This window comes from Parambassis ranga, chromosome 12 (genome assembly GCF_900634625.1).
Source record: "Parambassis ranga chromosome 12, fParRan2.1, whole genome shotgun sequence".
Lineage (NCBI taxonomy): Eukaryota > Metazoa > Chordata > Actinopteri > Ambassidae > Parambassis > Parambassis ranga.
The window spans coordinates 7,030,957-7,045,334 of record NC_041032.1 but is presented as its reverse complement, the minus strand read 5'-3'; the positions used below and the strand labels follow the sequence as shown (position 1 = coordinate 7,045,334).

The 14,378-nt window shown below is 42.5% G+C and overlaps 2 long non-coding RNA genes across 2 annotated transcripts; both read right to left on the bottom strand.

The window, feature by feature from the left end:
• Positions 1-7,559: 7,559 nt before the first annotated feature.
• LOC114444023 (uncharacterized) lies at positions 7,560-8,158 on the bottom strand. The gene is made up of 3 exons (XR_003671495.1): positions 8,083-8,158; positions 7,943-8,002; positions 7,560-7,853 (listed from the first exon to the last, which is right to left on the bottom strand). It is a non-coding gene; the product is annotated as an uncharacterized LOC114444023 (long non-coding RNA).
• Positions 8,156-8,699, bottom strand: LOC114444024 (uncharacterized). Its single transcript, XR_003671496.1, has 3 exons — positions 8,577-8,699; positions 8,275-8,470; positions 8,156-8,181 (listed from the first exon to the last, which is right to left on the bottom strand). It is a non-coding gene; the product is annotated as an uncharacterized LOC114444024 (long non-coding RNA).
• Positions 8,700-14,378: the final 5,679 nt, after the last annotated feature.

The following is a 14,378-nucleotide window of genomic DNA, read 5'->3' as shown; positions in this document are numbered from 1 at the left end:
CGAGCTAGCTTGGCTACGCTTGTGTCTGTAGCACACAGCGCGTGATTCTCCACAATGACCAGCTTTTCTCTGGCTGAAAACTTGCTTCAACCAGGCGGAAACACCAAAAAATGATGATGCACCTCCAAAATGAAAAGAAGCATGCAGCCATCTTCAGTTTTCATTCTTTATTTGCAACATGCCCTTAGCAAGCGATACCCCTCGTCTTCAGCCATTTCCCTTGGAAATTAAGGCAAAACCAATAGTGTTGTGAATCTGCTCTCATGAAAACAATAACAAAAATCATAAAATAACAGATTTCTTCTTCTTCAGGGGGTCATACTAACTTAAATGAGCACTATGAAATGAAATCAAACCTGAAACATAAGCATAATTGTTCCGGTGCGTTACACATGCAGTTTAGTTTAGAGAAGGTTTCTCAGAATCTTCTTGATCACACAGCGGATGTTTGTGAAAAAGATGTCATTGCCTGTTATGGTGAGGTGGACTCCATCTTGTTCATACAGTTGGTTGTTGACGAATTTCAGATTGGCATGTTCAACAGTTTCCCCTCCAAAGCATTTAGCGTTCTTTGTAATGCCTTCATTCACACTGTTCCTGTCTCTAAAGACTTTCAGCGGCTTTCCATTTTTCCATCTTTTCCGCTCGATGATGTGTGAATATATGATTTTCATGGAGGGAAACTCTTTGTGGAGATACGCCAAGTCCCTGGTCATAGAAGATAAAAGTTCACTGGCTGACAGAAGTCCCAGGTCATTGCCCCCTGCATGGATGACAATAATATCAGGGGGACATCTCTGTGCAGACAGCTCTGCATAGAAACAGGGAAGGACGTCATTCCAGAACATTTCTTCTTTGCCACACCATTTAACTGTGGCATCCATAAGTCCAAGATTAAAGCCGAATATGTCCAATGCATCTGCCTCCCCTCGCGCAATGTAACTAGACCCAGTGATCCAGATCAGGCAGGTCTTTGCTTTGTTTGCTGATGGGATGCAGGAATTGGGTACATCGTTTGATGCACTGTCTCTATCATACTTCCTCCTTTTTCGCCCTAAGAAGGAGTCTTGTGGGAAACTTGTGTCTTCCTCCTCTGTGTCATAGCTCACTGCCTTCCTCTTGCAGGAGAAGGTACTACTCTTGGACATTTGTAGCGGTGATTCCTCCTTGCAGATCTTCTTCCTCTTTCTTTTTGGAACGACACTCTCAGAGCTTCTGTGACGTTTTTCTCCTCTAACATTTGCACTGATGCTGTTTCTTGTCAGAGTAGAGGAGTCAGCAACAGAGGAGCTGTCAGATACTTTGTCTCCTGAAGGCAGATCATGAGTTTTAAAGGCCTGACAATCAGAAGGAGTTGGTTGGCGTGGCTGTTGGGTGAAAACCTGACTTGAGTTTGGAATCCCTAAATGGCAATGGCAGCTATCCATAGCATCAACAGAAGACTGTGCAAAACTGCTTGCATCTAAAAAATGAAGCATGCTTTGCATTGTGATAAATCGATGCTGCAACACCTGTCTGGGAGTTATTCTTTTTGAAGGATCCAGCTGCAGCATTTCCATGACTAGCTCCACAAAGTCTTCCAAATCAGTCGTGTATACAAGGCTGTCAACTGTTAACAAATGATCCACTGACTCCTGATTGGTTTTCTTTAACTCATCCAGAATGGTAAAACATTTAACGTTCGGGACTCCATACTCCTCTGGTGTCATGACTCTCCACTGATCTGACTCATGCTTGAAAAACTGGCTTGTTTTTGATCCTGCATTGAGCAGATGCTGGGGAAACTGTTTGTGACTTTGGGCTATGCTCCAAATCATGTCATATTCACAGTCCCCAGGGTAAAGTTCTAAGCCATGAAACAGCTCAACAGCAATGCAGCCAAGTGACCACATGTCTATGGCTTCAGTACAGGGGAGACCCAAAAGTACCTCTGGGGCTCTGTACCACCTGGTCTGAGGTTTCCAGCCTTCCGGTACGTTGTGGACGGACGTTGAGCAGCCAAAGTCTATAACCTTCACCTTTAGAGGCTGCAGTTCATGGTCTACCATCATAATGTTTTGTGGTTTGAGATCTGCATGCACGATTCCTAAATTCTTCAGTGCCTCTAGAGCTGTGGCCAACTGGTGTATAATTGGCCGGATCTCTATCAGCGAGAGTGTTCCCCTTAAATGAAGAAATTCCTTCAGGCTAATATCAAGGAGTTCAAACTCCTGCCACAGATGCCCATCGCAGACAAAGGAATATTCCCACCTGACCAAGTTGTATTTGTCAGGGTTGATGGCTTTCAGCTGGGTCAGGATAAACTCCTCCGTAGATGTAGTAATGGTCTTCTTTGCCATTTTCAAAACCACCTTTTCATTGGTGGCTGTTTTGTGACTTTTCACAGCTAATCCAAAGGTACCGCTTCCTAGAATCTCCTCAATGATGTATGCTGAGGACTTGGAGTTGAGCTGGCTTCCTTTGTAGATACTTAAACAGGCCATGTCTGTCACAAAAAAGTTGTCTTCTCAGATAAGTCCAAATGCTTTCCAAATGCTATCCAAAAGAGACTAGTGCACTTCCAGTCAACTGTTCTAAATTCACCTAAAGACCCAGTTATAGAATCTTTCTTATCTGATCTATGATGTCATTACATGTCTATTGTGCGATTGGCTGCAGAATTGTGTGATATATGTCATGTCAGACAACAAACCGTTGTCATGGTAACCTGACTAGAACAGCTCAGAGCTTTAATTGTTGTACGACCATAGGCGTCGCTACCATTATATCAGAGGGGGACGTGTCCCCCCCACATTTTAAAACGGCCCGTTTGGACCCCCCCACATTTAGTGAGTAGGAAACTCCACCTAACGCTGTTTCGATTGCTCGTGAAAAACTCCGTTCCACTTGGTTCATAAGAGAATAACCTCACCGCTGAAATCCACTCCATGTTTTCCTGGTTACCACAGCGCTGCAATACCGTTACTATAGTAACAGACCTAACAAAGCCAGTGGCTTTTTCCTACTCACTGTCCATGTTTCTTCAGTCTTTGATTTACTCACAGTGTGAAGAAGGCAAGTGTACTTCTCTGCTGCGGCTCCCCTGGCTGCTGCGGTGGAGAGCTGGTGGCTTTCCGAGCTAGCTTGGCTACGCTCGTGTCTGTAGCACACAGCGCGTGATTCTCCACAATGACCAGCTTTTCTCTGGCTGAAAACTTGCTTCAACCAGGCGGAAACACCAAAAAATGATGATGCACCTCCAAAAAGAGTTAGAGTTTTCAGCATTAACCCATATTGTAATAAGGCCAGGTTAGCTTCTGTTAGCCTGCTAGCTTCAGCCTCGCCTATAGCCAGTGCACATAGCCACCTGCTCCTGTTCTTATCAGCAAGAATAAAACACATGTGATGGACCGTCAGGACACAGTGGAGCATTATATGAACAGGGAAACACTGATGTAGCATATAAGGCAGTGCATCATTATAAACACATCCACAAGGTTTGTTGTGAATTCAGCAGTTTTATAAGCAAATAAAAATAAAGACATGCATCTTTTTGTAAGTTAGTGTTTTTAGTGTTTCAGTATTATCTGCATTAAGCAGTTTGGTTCATTTTTCTATGGGATTTGCCAGTTTTTTGTCTCTGTAAATGAGAGAAGGCCTCAGATATGGAGGCTGTTAGTGTAGTAGCACCAGTATGTTTGACAAAACTGTTGTTTCACTTGGAATTAGTTTCTGTTTGTCACCGAGTTTTTGTTGAATCTGTCTCTGAAATAGTCATTAAGTGTTTACTTCTGTAGGTAAAATAGTTTAACAACCTGTTAAAATCCACAGGAAATCGCAACTACTTCATATTATATTATATTTCATAATATACTGATGTACTTTTTTTTCACCACCCACCCACAGAAGGTGTCCCCCCCACATTTTTAATGCTTCCTACGCCACTGTGTACGACTCTGAGCAATAAAGGTGTTTGGTGAACAGTTTCAGATAGACTCAGCAGCAGGATATTTTGAGGCGCTCCGTGGAAACGAACCTGCCCGAAGTGCAAAGCAATAAGTGTCCTGAAGAAAAATAATCTCAAGTGTGATTACTGGACTAAACGCGGAGAACAGAAGGATCAGAGAGGGAGAACGAGAAACACAGCTGCAGAGGAGGCTAACACCTTAGCAACATATTTCTTCATACAGTCGGATTTGTGGTGAGTGATAAGTGCAACATCGCGTTTATTCAAAGAGGGAGAGAGAGAGAGAGTTGTGCGCATTTACGCACACGTCGTATATTGTTTTATTGTTGGTTTGATTTTATGGATTTCTTTGGTTTTTCTGATTTGATTATTTAAGTTTGTATTTCCTCAGTGTCTCCTCACTTTGCAAACCTTTCTGTAATGACAGGGTTTCCTTGGTCCGTATATTTTATCCTGTTCTTATTTTCTTTACATTTATACAAGTAGAAGTGTGTGTGTGCGTGGGTACGTGTGTGTCTGGGAGTCTAAGCCTATTATATTTCTGTAAAGCACCTAGTGTTACAACACTTTGTATGAAAGGTGCTCTATAAATAAAGTTTGATTTGATTTGGTCTGTTTGGAAAAGGTGTGACTGATGGTTTTTAACTTTGACAGCTTCCCTCACATCTGTCTGACTGAACCTGATGACTCTTTCCCCAAATGATGACTCCCAAATTTCCCTGAGGGACCTTCCCAAAGGGATTAATAAGGTATATTCTATTATATTCTATTCACGTCTGTGTCCTCTCAGAGAGAAGATGATCCTGCTGCTCCTCATCCTCACCTGCTCAGCAGCAGCATTTGAAGTAAATATGGCACAGAGCTCCTATCAGGCAGAGGAGAACCATGACATCACAGTGGAGTGGACGTTCCCCACAGACGCTGAGACTAAGACTGAGGACATTCATGTCTACTGTCAGCATTTAACCAAACAGAACGTATCAGTCCTGTATCAGGTCCATGCTGGTGTTGAGATCTCAGAGTCTGTGGATGAAGTTTTTTCAGGAAGAGTCCGGAGTGACACAGGCGCCCTCAGAGAAGGACAAATAAGACTTCATCTGTCCAGACTTAGCACTGAAGACTCTGGTCTGTGTGTGTGTGCAGTGTGGACGGCTTCTGGTTCTGGTTCTTCCAGCTGTGACCTCACAGTCTCTGGTGAGTAAGTTAAAGCTGCTGTCTGCTGAGAACTGTCTGATTTCTGTTCTAACTGTAACATATAATATTCTGTACAGACAGCATCAGGTTCAATTCCAACAGTCCACATGTTCATTTAAACATCAACAAGTCTCAACTCATATTTTTGTCCTTTACAGCAGCTGCTGCTCAGTCACACACTGACAGACCAGGGGGATGGACAGGACTCATCGTTGGACTGATAGCAGCAGTTCTCCTGGTTGTCTGTGTGGTTTCAGTTTATTTTGTTATCAGAAACAGAAAGAGTTATGAGGTCTTTAAAGTTCCAGAACAACTCTTCAGCGTCAACAGTATTCCTCTCAACAACACTGACCCATCAGTGCTTCTTTCAGTGTCTCACTGATCAGACCTGCAGACTCTCCTCCTCCTCCTCCATCTTCATCATCTAAGCTGTGAGTGGTGTGCGGACCTCCTCTTTCTCCGATGGATCATCTCTCCTAGCATCAATCGGTGCACTTTGATCAGAAACATTGACACCTGTTTGATAGATGTGTGTACATGTAGTACAGCTTGTTCAGTGATAGCTGCACAGTTGTGTTGTGTAGTCTGAGGAACAAACAAAAATGCCCAAAATAAATGTTTAAAATGGTTCTTGGATCCAGTGTTTGAATGTGCTCACCGGACAGAGGTTCAAACCCCAAAGACAGTCTTTTGCATGGTCCTTCGAGCCGGATGAACCTCTAGCCTGGATATGGATCCAAGAGCCACCACAGATGAGGAAGCATATGGCAGGCCGAGACGAGAGAGGAGGCCACCTGTTAACCTCCAGGACTACCAAACTGGATTCTCCAACCAAGCACTTGCCCAGGAAGGAGCAGCCTGTCCTTGCCCTCCGGAAGCCGTCCTTTTAAGGCAAGAACTGGCACAGTTTAAAGGCATTGTAGAGGAACTCAGACACAGACTTGATCATTATGAACAGAGTTCAGGGGGGGATGAATCTGATGAACAAAGTGGTGATGGGTCTCATCAAGGAGAATGTGTTCAACAGGACAATGCCTCTATTCCAGAAGTAACCGTTCAAGTAACCGTGCATGAGAGAATTTCTCAGTCTGTCCAGACATTACCATGTCAGGGGAACCATGAGAGACCACTGCAGCCTGCCACCACACAATTAGCCACTGCTACAGGTGATGATAATCTAGAGGGACTGTGGGACCATTCTGCACATCTGCCAAGCAAGAATCTGAAGTTGAATCTGAATTACCTGAATATCATTCACCTGACAGTGTGATGCCCTAAGCCTTTATTAGTCCCAGTCAAGCACCTCAGACCTATGCTCCCTCAAGTTCTCATGTGCCATATTATGCTACCCAAGTGTCTGTGGCTTAACAGCAACAAGTGCCACCATCCCATGTATACTCAAGCACGCTGCCTCCAATCTGTACACTCCAAAGCCAACTATTTAAGACTTTCTACATTTTTTTTCACTGAACATTATGTTGCATAAACAATAAACAATCAACATTATGACTGTATCTTTATTTACAACTTCTTTTCTATATTTACGGCATACACAGGTTAAAGAATGTCATTAGAAGGGTAACCAGACCTCGATGTATATAAGTAATGCTGGGGTTGCAGCTTGAGGAGGCTTAGTAATATAGATTTGTAGAATGTATGGAATGGAAGTTAAGCATCATCATTTTAAGCCTGCTGGATCAGCGATCCCCTTAATCTGTTGTGGTGAAGTCACAGTTATTGCATGAGATGAGTAAAGGAGAGCTGACACTGAGAGATGCAAAAACATGCTCAACATAAACAGCACTAGTCCCTGTTACATTCCAGTAAACCAACACGAGTATCAACTCACAGGGTTGTAGAAAAACTCTTTGATTATGAACAGTGCTAAGCCAGGCTCATGCTAACAACTGTCTGGATACATGCAGTTTATAACCTGCCGCAAATTGTTGCACAATTACGGGCTAAGCGGAGTTTAAACGACTACACCTATTCCTTGCTGAAGGAGTTAATGTATTCTTTGTTTATTTAATAGCTGGTTTAAGTGATTCCAGTCTTTTTATGTGTAAAAAACAAATAATTAATAGCAGAGAAGCATCTAGTCTGGGAGGAAAGTGATAGGCAGTTAAGATTTATTCATTTGTTTAGTGTTCTGTAATCTTGACAATGTATAGTAATGTGAATACAAAAAAATCATTCCACCGGATTCCATTCACAGGATGGTGATTTGCAGGATCACAATAAATGTATTTGTATTTAAAGGTTTAAATGTTCTAAAATGTTTTGTACAGTTTTAAAGTCCAGCCCCTGAACTCTCCTCTGCTGCTCATTTTTGTTTTAATTACTATCAAATTACTATTACTAATAATGGACTGACGATATATATAGTTATCCATTATAATATAATCACTGTTTCATCTTGCTTGTCATGTTTGCTCTCTGTAATGTATCATGTTTACTGCATGTTATATGTTATATATAAATATGACAAATCATGACATCAATTAGCAAGAGGTCATTTCACAGAACAGATTCAGTCATTTGTGACTTTTCATGGCCTCCATTACAACTGTGGTGCTGCTGAACCTGTCACTGCACTGTCCGTTTGAAGCGGTCTCTCTGCACAGCACGGATCCTCCTCTGTCTATCTGCAATGGTGGAGCTGAGGTTTTGCTTCAGGGTTGGGAGGACCACTGCAGCCTGAGGGGGTCCAGACCTGGGAAAGGATATGTGGATTGAACTTATTTTTGGTGACTACCTAATGCTACAGGAAACAGAACCGAAGTAAGTTTGAAACAGACTTACAGTTTTTCTGGAAATGACTGAAGACCAAGTTTTGGAAGTTTCTTCTCATCTGAGGAGTTGCTGAAAAGACATTTTTTTATTACATATGAGCTAGTTTTTTTTAAAGCATAAATATATGAGATTGATGAAAAAAAGTTTACTGTGAGCCATCAACAAGGTAGGCTTTGGTCAGAATGTAGTTTTCTGGGGTGATTTTCTTGCTAAAAACAATATCTCAGCAGTGACTTCACACGTATGATCTACATGACAAACAAAATCCACAGTATTAGCAGCTTCTATTGATTAAACTGTGACTGTGATTTTAAACATGCATATTATTGACTAATACTTACTTCCTGAGACTGCAAACTGTTTGCGTTGTAAAGCTGACGGATGATCACCTCACACTCCTGCAGCGTGGGAGCGCGAGGTGGATGGGAGGGACCGCTGTGAATACGCAGAGGGTGTAACGAAGTGATGAGGCGCCCCTTCATCTCGACGCCATTGTCGTGCCTGGCCGAGCATGGAATTTCGCTGTCTTTGTCAACGCTTTGCCGTCAATGAGATGATTAGAAGGTACACAAATGAAGAAGAAATGTCATGAAGCCAGTCGGTAGTGAAGTATTGTACAATGACCAGATGTATCTGGACTCACTTCATTGGCTGCTGGTCCTGTAAGGGTCGTGTATCCTGCAGTTGCTCCTCCAGGTAGAGTCCTCTATGAGCTTCGCTGCTGTGAGTCAGAGGTCTGATGTCTCGTCGGCTGTGTGTCAACACTATATGAAAGAGGACAAAATGACAAAGATAGCATCAGTCAACCACACCAACCAACTGTCTATAATCGATGCAGAGCCGCATCGAAGAATCCTTTTTTCTCACAATCACTATTGGTGATGAGTAGGAAGAAGTTGACTTCTATATGCATCCCCTAAGTCCTGAATATGTTTTTTTACCTCCTGGTATAAGTGACGTGGAATGCGTTGTATGTTTTTGTGACTGGGGTGTCATCTTTCAGGCGTATTGTCATCTGCAGGTCAGGAATACATCCAGTGTCCCAGTCATCTTTAGCAAAGACCTCACTCTCCTCTCTCAGCATCTGTCGCACCTTTTGCTGTTGCTCTGTAGTTAAGTGGGAGTGGTCGACAGGGGGATCCCAAAGCTTTTCATCACACTTCATCATGTTCATCTTGTGACTGATGTCCTACCAGTGTCTTCAACACTTTGTACAGCATCAACAGCATACCCAAATCAACTCTATCAGAGTTAATTCCAACACTTTTAAAGTGTCTATATGGGCCCACACCACAAAGTGTTAATACTGTTTTTAAAGTGTTAGTATCTTAACACTCTCAAGGAGTTATTATTCACTATTCTTAGAGTCAAAATCACTCTCCAACACTAACCAGTGTTAGTTTTTCTCAACTCTAGTGTATAGTGTTAGACTTAACTTTCTCAGTGTTAAGTTAATTTAATTCAAGTTAATTTACACTCTCTCTCTCTCTCTATCTATATATATATATATATATATATATATATATATATATATATATATATATATATATATATATCTATATATACACACATATATATGTATATATACACATATAATATGTATACATATACATGTATATATATATATACATATAATATGTATACATATACATATAATACACACTATATACTTTTTCTTTTATCAGATACATGCTTTGAAAAAAAGAGCCCAGGTTAAGGTTAAAACATTTTTTGTTTAATTACATTTAATATCATGATCAATATTCAGAATTAAGCAATTATAAAAATCGTATACATTTGTAAAAGCTTTTAAGGTTTACCTGGCTCGCTTCATCACAATCCAGCTCATTCAAGTCCCTCTTACTTGTGGATGTCAGGATGATGGTTGAATCAGACGAAAGTGAAGGAGCAGGTGATGCTGAAGGGTCAGGCAGGAAGGACTGATGAAGACGATTCATCTGCACACAGAAAGTCAGCACAGTTCACATATTTATGCTGGACATGTAGCACAGAGGGATAACTGCTCATGTCTTGCGAGCGTCACTAGTCTCTGCCAGCTTTGCCAATGTGTTTTATTTCCCTAAAATACAGCTTGCATGAATACATGGCATCTCAGTTTTATCGCGGACTGTCTGAAACTCCTGCTTTTCGTTTATTTATATGATTGTGGTGGAAGTTGCGTGTGGAGGGAGGAGAACACCAGCCGCGGGAGTTGTAATTGTGACTGGACCACGGACCACTGCCAACAATAAAACAAACATTACTGGCATCACGTAATATTCAGACCCGCCAGATACCATGTCAAACTACGTACGTAACAAAAATACAACAAAGGCCAGTGGGTGGTTTTAGCAGGTTTCATAAACCAACGAAAATCACTGGACCACCCAACCCATCTTACCTTCAAGGTAGAACAGTAAGCAGACGCTTGTCCAGGAGAGTTGCGCCCAAACTACGGTGTCCCGGGGGGCTCATTAAGTGTGGGTAAACTGTGGGTTACACGGCTGCCACCTAGTGGCCAAAATAAATACCTGCCTTACATATACAAGTACGGCTATATAACGGCTAACATAGTTTAGCTAACGCTAACGCACACAACTAATGCAGCAGCTAATGCCCACAGAACTTACTCAAATATCTCGGTTAGCTGCAATATTTACATCGACTGAAGCTGTACATGAATTAGCATTAACTGAATTTCAGAAAACTGAGACAATTGTTAGCGTCGTCAAACCAAACAGAGCGCGAGATAATGAGAAATACTAACGTTAAATATAAGGTTATACATAACCTTATACTAAGTTATTTATCACATTTACTTACCAAACAACGTGGTCTCAGCTGGAGAAAAGTTTAACTGGCAGCTCCTAGAATGACAACCAACCGTGGTATTCTGCGGAGAATGTACGGGGGCGGGGTTGTTGCGTAAAATGTGGTTCACTGACACTTACAGAGTTAATTCATAAACACTCCGCTCCACTCTAACACCAAGAATTAGTGCTCAGAGAGTAAAACATTTGACTCTGTTAAGAGTTAAATTAACTCTACTCCTGCCTAAATTTGGCCAACACCAGAAATTTAACTCTTCTAAATGTGCTGTGTACAGTAAGCCCAGAATGGTCCTGTGTTGTAGCCTGATATCTTCATCTCTAGTGTTTTCAACTACCACTGAAATGGCAGCTTTACCGTCACTAGGTAACTGCACTAACCGCTGCTTAACTTGTAGTCCTGGAGGCCATGGTGCGTCTACGCTTGGCTCCAGGATCACGTACTGCTCCTTTAATATGGCCTTATTAAGATTGCCACATACCCCCTTGCTGTCTGAACCAAACTGCATTTATGTTTTTTAGTACAGTGCAAACTGCTTTTGCTTTTTTCCGTCCCACATCAAGCGCTGAACTTGGACTATGCACAAACTTGATGGCTGCAACCCTGTTAGTAGACATGTTGCTCTGCGCTAGCTCTTCAATAACAATATTATAGGTTTTGTGAGCGGGTGGGTACTTACTTATATAGGTACAAACAGGCCACTGTCTTGATTTCCAGGCAGGCTAAACTCCATTCCTATCCAGCCCTCATAAGGTACCTGTGTCCCATTTGCGGCTGATAAGTCTAACATTCCTTTGTCCAGGAGTTCTTTCACTGATCGAATCTCAGCATCTGGCAAGTGTGCCTTTTTCCAATCCATGTCCACAATAAACACCTGAGATCCTATGTCCCATAGTACTGTTGTTTGAACACCTCCAAGATTACACTGGACAAGGCTTCAGCGTCCCAATCACCTTGCTGTTTTCTTTTGTTTCCCTGACAGTGGACACTGACTGAGTAGCAGAGCTGCAGGGTTCTGCTGATCGGAGTTGGACACTTCAATTTTACAGGTGCTGGCAGCTGTATCCTCTCTTTTATGGCAACCCACAGCCCAGTGTTCAGTGCTGCCATGCTTGTAGCAGTGTGTACATTTTCCCTCTGGATTTGACTTTTCACACTCATGACACTTTCTGGGGTTTCTTTTAACAGTACTGGAGTAATTCTGTTTGGTTTTAGGTGGCTTGTCCTCCTCCCTGCTCAGCTTGACTTGGGTGAGAGCGGCAACATGGGTTGTGAGATTCTGAAGAGATTCACAGATCCCTTCATTAATCACATCAACCTTCTCTATTATTGGATTGGGTTTAACTGGGTGGCTCTGGCCTGTTCCCCTCTTTCACCCTCCTGCACCATGGCTACTGATTTTTGTTTAGTAACAGATGACTACTCATTTTTTCCAACAACACTTCATCTTGTACAGTGGGATCTTGCAGGAATGGCTTAACATCTGTACGGACAGAGTGAGTCTGCATGAGTTCTGGGTTGTATTTCAGTCCCTCTTCTGCTCTCAGATGCAAACAAAACTTTTTGCCTGAGGTCCATGGTGCGGATGAGAAACTGCACTGGGGTCTCTTTTGGCATTTGTACAGCTTGGGTCAGAGCATGATACAACTCGGTGGCATCTTTCTCTATAAAGTGGAATCAACAGCTTCCGTTCCACCTCTGCTAGTAGCAATTCCTACTCACTGTCCATGTTTCTTCAGTCTTTGATTTACTCACAGTGTGAAGAAGGCAAGTGTACTTCTCTGCTGCGGCTCCCCTGGCTGCTGCGGTGGAGAGCTGGTGGCTTTCCGAGCTAGCTTGGCTACGCTTGTGTCTGTAGCACACAGCGCGTGATTCTCCACAATGACCAGCTTTTCTCTGGCTGAAAACTTGCTTCAACCAGGCGGAAACACCAAAAAATGATGATGCACCTCCAAAATGAAAAGAAGCATGCAGCCATCTTCAGTTTTCATTCTTTATTTGCAACATGCCCTTAGCAAGCGATACCCCTCGTCTTCAGCCATTTCCCTTGGAAATTAAGGCAAAACCAATAGTGTTGTGAATCTGCTCTCATGAAAACAATAACAAAAATCATAAAATAACAGATTTCTTCTTCTTCAGGGGGTCATACTAACTTAAATGAGCACTATGAAATGAAATCAAACCTGAAACATAAGCATAATTGTTCCGGTGCGTTACACATGCAGTTTAGTTTAGAGAAGGTTTCTCAGAATCTTCTTGATCACACAGCGGATGTTTGTGAAAAAGATGTCATTGCCTGTTATGGTGAGGTGGACTCCATCTTGTTCATACAGTTGGTTGTTGACGAATTTCAGATTGGCATGTTCAACAGTTTCCCCTCCAAAGCATTTAGCGTTCTTTGTAATGCCTTCATTCACACTGTTCCTGTCTCTAAAGACTTTCAGCGGCTTTCCATTTTTCCATCTTTTCCGCTCGATGATGTGTGAATATATGATTTTCATGGAGGGAAACTCTTTGTGGAGATACGCCAAGTCCCTGGTCATAGAAGATAAAAGTTCACTGGCTGACAGAAGTCCCAGGTCATTGCCCCCTGCATGGATGACAATAATATCAGGGGGACATCTCTGTGCAGACAGCTCTGCATAAAAACAGGGAAGGACGTCATTCCAGAACATTTCTTCTTTGCCACACCATTTAACTGTGGCATCCATAAGTCCAAGATTAAAGCCGAATATGTCCAATGCATCTGCCTCCCCTCGCGCAATGTAACTAGACCCAGTGATCCAGATCAGGCAGGTCTTTGCTTTGTTTGCTGATGGGATGCAGGAATTGGGTACATCGTTTGATGCACTGTCTCTATCATACTTCCTCCTTTTTCGCCCTAAGAAGGAGTCTTGTGGGAAACTTGTGTCTTCCTCCTCTGTGTCATAGCTCACTGCCTTCCTCTTGCAGGAGAAGGTACTACTCTTGGACATTTGTAGCGGTGATTCCTCCTTGCAGATCTTCTTCCTCTTTCTTTTTGGAACGACACTCTCAGAGCTTCTGTGACGTTTTTCTCCTCTAACATTTGCACTGATGCTGTTTCTTGTCAGAGTAGAGGAGTCAGCAACAGAGGAGCTGTCAGATACTTTGTCTCCTGAAGGCAGATCATGAGTTTTAAAGGCCTGACAATCAGAAGGAGTTGGTTGGCGTGGCTGTTGGGTGAAAACCTGACTTGAGTTTGGAATCCCTAAATGGCAATGGCAGCTATCCATAGCATCAACAGAAGACTGTGCAAAACTGCTTGCATCTAAAAAATGAAGCATGCTTTGCATTGTGATAAATCGATGCTGCAACACCTGTCTGGGAGTTATTCTTTTTGAAGGATCCAGCTGCAGCATTTCCATGACTAGCTCCACAAAGTCTTCCAAATCAGTCGTGTATACAAGGCTGTCAACTGTTAACAAATGATCCACTGACTCCTGATTGGTTTTCTTTAACTCATCCAGAATGGTAAAACATTTAACGTTCGGGACTCCATACTCCTCTGGTGTCATGACTCTCCACTGATCTGACTCATGCTTGAAAAACTGGCTTATTTTTGATCCTGCATTGAGCAGATGCTGGGGAAACTGTT